The sequence below is a fragment of the Vidua chalybeata genome, chromosome 24 (genome assembly GCF_026979565.1).
Source record: "Vidua chalybeata isolate OUT-0048 chromosome 24, bVidCha1 merged haplotype, whole genome shotgun sequence".
NCBI classification, from domain to species: domain Eukaryota; kingdom Metazoa; phylum Chordata; class Aves; order Passeriformes; family Viduidae; genus Vidua; species Vidua chalybeata.
The window spans coordinates 4190667-4195688 of record NC_071553.1 but is presented as its reverse complement, the minus strand read 5'-3'; the positions used below and the strand labels follow the sequence as shown (position 1 = coordinate 4195688).

Below are 5022 nucleotides of genomic sequence, written 5' to 3'. Positions count from 1 at the left end.
TCCTCAATTATTGATGCAAGCCCGGAGCTGCCAGGGAGGCGGGAAAACTCGGGATTAACCCCAGGGCGCGGCAAACACCGGCCAAAACAAGGTGGAGAGCGGAAAGAGCCTGGGACTTTGTGCCGGTGGCCCTGGGCACGCTGGGGGTGGCCACGAGCTCTGGGGGTGGCCGTACCTTTGTAGTAGAAGAGGCACCGATCCACCAGCACGAACCAGCGCTTGTTCCACTGCTTCACCCCCGAGCTGGCCTGCGGGAGAGGGGCGTGAGAGCGCTCCGGGGGCTCCCGGGGCTCTGCGGGGCCGGGAGGGGTGGCACGGGGGGGGTACCTGCTTGTAGAGCCACCCGCTCTTGGTGACGGCGGCGTTGGGGTTCCTCTTCATGGAGTTGGAGCGCTTCCCGAAGGCGATGCCCTTGCGGGACGAGCGCGGAGCCTGCGCGGAGCGAGAGGGATGCTCAGTGCCCGGGCTGGGCTCCCCGAGTCCCTGTCCGAGCTGGTGACAGCCGTGCCAGGGCACTCACCCGGCCTCCGGGGCGCTCCGGGGCACCTCGGCCACCATGGCGTGGTTGGGGGGCTCGCTGGGGACGGTGGCTGGCCGCTTGCTGCCCGCCTTGCTGGACATGTCCGAGCTGTGTCTGTGACACGGAGAGGGGGAATCAGCGGATCTGTGCTCCTGCAGCCCGCCGGGGTCGCCCCCGCAGCGCTCCCAGCCCTCCCCGCTCCCCCAGCCCAAGGGGATTGGGAGCCGACCTACTTGGGGCAAGTCAAGCTCGAGGCGTCCTCGGGGACCTGTCCCGTCACTGGGTGCAGGAAGGTGTTCCGCCTTTCATTGTGGCTGTGGGGACAGCCGTGGGGTGGGTGTTAGGAGTCCCCATGTCCCCCATGAAGTCCCCGTGTCCCCCACGGAGTCCCTGTGTCCCCCACAGAGTCCCCGTGTCCCCCACAGAGTCCCCGTGTCCCCCACGAGTCCCCGTGTCCCCACATGTTTGCTGCTCTGTTGGTTCCATGCCAACACCGGCTTGGCACCGGGGCTGGCATCCCCTGCCCTGCCCCGAGCACCCCGCTAATCCCAGATTTAGGAGCCTTCACAGCATCACAGAATCGTTCTGGTGGGAAAGCCCTCCAAGATCACGGAGCCCAGCCGTTGACCCAGCAGCACCAAAGCGTGTCCCCAAGGGCCACAGTCACTGCATGGGACACCCCCAGGGATGGCGAGCAGAGCCCGAGCCCCCCTGGTTGCCCACTCCTGTTAGGCAGAGCCAGAAGGCCCCCCCGAGCCTCCTTTTCTCCAGGCTGAGCCCCTTTCCCGGCTCCCTCAGCCACTCCAGCCCCTTCCCCGGGTGCTCAAAGATTTCATTCAAGTGCCAAAATCAGGGCTCTGGTGGCCGAGCCGCCCTTCCTGCTGCTGTCACATCCCAGCTGTCACCACTGGCCACACTCACAAGTCGCTGCAGCAGCAGCCATGGCCCATCCAGGGCTGTGCCTGCAGCGATGTCCCCAATGTCACCTCCTCCCCTGGCTGCTCTCGGAGCCATTTCCAAAGCACCTCGAGGCTTTGAGTGGGGTCACCTGGGCATGGGGGCTGGGTCCCAAACACCAGTCTAAGACCCCTCAGACCCCAAAAACCACCCAGGACCCCTCAGACCCCAAACACCAGCCCAGGATTCCCAACACAAGCTGTTCTGCCTCCCTGCACCCTGGCAGTGGCAGCAGCAGTGTCACAGGGCTGTCCCGGGCTCAGCTGGCACCTTGTGCCACATCCCTGCCCACCCCCCTTTCTGGGGTGCCCAGGGGGAAAGGACGAGATCCAGGACTCCATCCCAGGAATTTCACAGTGGATCCCATCCCCTCCTTCCCAAATCCACCGGGCGCTGGGACACGGAGCCATCCCCATGCCAGCAGCCCCAGCATGCCACCAACTCCTCCTGCCAGTCAGCAAAACGGGGGAAGTTTGAGAAAAAAAAAAAAAAAAAACACCACTGAGAAGATCATCCCATCCCATCCCATCCCATCCCATCCCATCCCATCCCATCCCATCCCATCCCATCCCATCCCATCCCAACCACTGACACCCCAAAAAGTGCTGCTGCTGCTGAGCTGCCGCCCCTTGCAGCCCCCACCCCCTGCCAGGGTCCTGATCCCCTCCAGCAGCGCTCGGGGGCACCTGAAAAAACCCGGGGATGTGCGTGCACCCCACAACTGGGGGGGTTCACTCTCCAGACCCCCCCAGTGCCCGGCTGGTCTGACCGGGGTCACCCTCAGTGCCCGGCCCGCGCTCCGGCACAGCCGGGGCGGTTCTGCCCCAGGGCTGGAGCTGCTCCCGGAGCGTTTTTCCCCCCCCGGCGGTGCCTTCGGAGGGGTTCAAATCCCGGGAACTGGGGCAGGTCCCATCCCCGCAGTGACGCTGCCGCGCGGGGAGGGTGCAATGCTGAGAGAGCAGCACCCCGAAAGCGCCAAGCGTGGGAAGTGGGCGCTGCCAGCACCCACCAGCCGCTCTGCACCCCACGCCGGGGGTGCCCCCATCCCTGCCCACCACCCTGAACCCCACGCTGGGTGTCCCCCCCCATCCCTGCAGGTCCCTGGACTCTCCCTGCGGGCAGGACACCCCCATTTTGCAGCTCCCCGCGGCTCCTCCTGGCACCCACCGCGCTGCCTGCCCCCACCCCAACCCGCAGCCCCGGGAGGAGCGGGAAGCTCCGGAAAGCAGCGCCCGGCAGCCGCTCCCGGGGCTGACCCCGCTCCAGAAACTCGCCAGTGCCCATCGCCTCCCAGCACTGCAATGCAGCAGCCACTGCCCGGATCCACTGCCCGGGCCGGGGGTCCCGCCCCGCCGGCTCCCCGCGGGTCCCCCCGGGCCCCCCCAGACCCCTGCGGGCTCCTACCTCACCCTCCGGTCCGCCCGAAACTTCAGCATGGTCCCGGGGGCCCGCCCGGCTCAGCGCCCGCGCCCGGCTCCCGGCATGGCCCCGCGGCCGGTGCCCGGTGCCAGCTCCGCGCTGCCACCCTCTGCCACCCCGGGCCACCGGGGCAGCCCCGCGCGGGCCCGGGGACGCGGGCGGTGGGCGAGGGCTCTGCCCGTCCTCTGCCAGCCGTGCCAGTCCCCCGCGCCCCGCGCCGGTGGCATTGGCGGTGCCGCTGGCGGCGGTGGCGGAGCTCGGGGGGCTCCGGGGGCTCTCCGGGGGCTCCGGTGGCTCCGGTGGCGGCGGGGTTGGGCGGTCCCGGTGTGCGGCAGCCGGCGGGGAAGGCGACAGCGGGGACAAACAGCTCCCGCTCGCGTCCCCGCAGAGGAGAGGCGAAGGGCAGCGCGGCACAGCCGCCTCCCCCAGCCCAGGTGCGGAGCCGGGGAGCTGCTGGTGGCAGGGGAAGGGCGACACGGGCAGCTCGAGGAGCTCGGGGGGGCTCAGGGGGGCTCAGAAGGGCTGGTGAGGGGCTCCTGAGCCCCCCCAGCCCGGCAGGGCAGCGGGAAGGGCGGGTGTCACAGCGAGGGAAGCAGCCGCGCTGAGCTGAGCTCTGTCGCTGTCCTGGATTCAGGGACTGCGTCCCTTCCCCCTGCTTGTGTCCCCAAAGCGTCCCCGGGTGTCCCCAAAGCATCCCCGGGTGTGTCGCCCTCCTCCCCGCGGCTGTTCCTTCCCCAGGGGACACAGGGAGGAAATCCCGGGGACCGGGATGGGCACAAGCACCGAACGGGGGGGGACAGACCCCGCGGAGCATCAGCACCCCCAAAAAAATACCCCGGGGAGCCCTTGGGAACGGGCAAGAGCGGGATTTGGGGTGAGCCACGCTCCGCCTGGACTTTGGGAAGAGAATGCAAAGCCCTCAGGGCGGGCAGAAAATCCTTGGGCAGGAGGGAGGGAAGGGATCGGGCGGACATCGCCAGGAAAGCTCCAAAGAAGGAAGCGGAGCACGGGGAGGCCGCTGGGCTCCCTCCCGCCGCGGCCCTGCTCCCGAAAATGCCGGGAGCACCGTGGGACACTGCCCGGCACCGCATCTTCCTCCCAAAAATCCGAATTGTGCCCCTTTGGGGCGAGCTCAGCGCCAGTGACCAGCCCAGGGATGTCCCCGCTGCCCTTGGATGGCACCAGTGGTCCCAGCCCATCCCAGAATGTGCCAATGCCATGGGCACCGACAAAACTGATCCCAAACTAAACTAAACACAAACTAAACCAAATCCAAACCAAATCCAGACCAAACTAAATCCAAACAGAACCAAATCCCAACTAAACCAAATCCAGACCAAAACCAAATCCAAACTGAACCAAATCCAGACCAAACCCAAACTGAACGAATCCAGACCTGAACTAAATCCAGACTAACCCAAACCAAATCCAAACCGAAACCAAATCCAAAGCATATCTAAACTGAACCAAACCCAAACCTGAAGCAAATCTTAACCCAAACCAAATCCAAACCTAAAGCAAATCTAAACCGAACCAAACCCAAACCAAATCGAAACCAAACCAAATCCAAATGAAACAAATCCAAACCAAGCCAAATCCAAATCCAAACCCACCAAATCCACCTTTCTGAGGCACTGGGCACAGGGGGTGAGACACATCCCTGGACAAACTGGCACCACACCAGCCACGGGCAGCACCAGCCTCATGCCAGGGTCTGAGCCAGCGGCAAACGCCCCGGTGCCACCTGTCCCCCCTGTCCCCACGTCCCCAGCACAGTGACTCACCCGCTGCTCCATCACCTCCAGCCAAGGATCCGGGGGCAAGGTCCCCCAACGGCTGCGGGCACGTGCCAGCCCTCCTTGGTGACAACGCCAGTGCTCGCCCGGTGGCGCAGCCACCACGGCAGGAAGGGACCTGCCAGGGGAGGCTGTGGGGACACTTCTGGGGACGGCAATCTGGGGACAGTGTGGCAGGAGCAGGGAGGGAGCCACAGGAGGCTCGGTGTTGGGGTGCCACCCTCTGCCACCCCAGTTTGGCGTCACTGGCGCTGTGCCAGGCTCGGGGGCTTTGAGCCGGGTTCAGGCCGGGTTTGCCAACCCGGAGTTGGCACCTGGTCCTGGCACCAG

The 5022-nt window shown here is 66.2% G+C and overlaps 1 long non-coding RNA gene across 1 annotated transcript; it reads right to left on the bottom strand.

The window, feature by feature from the left end:
• Positions 1–175: 175 nt before the first annotated feature.
• LOC128799461 (uncharacterized) lies at positions 176–541 on the bottom strand. Its single transcript, XR_008434730.1, has 3 exons — positions 521–541; positions 328–432; positions 176–248 (listed from the first exon to the last, which is right to left on the bottom strand). It is a non-coding gene; the product is annotated as an uncharacterized LOC128799461 (long non-coding RNA).
• Between the last annotated feature and the right edge of the window lie 4481 nt (positions 542–5022).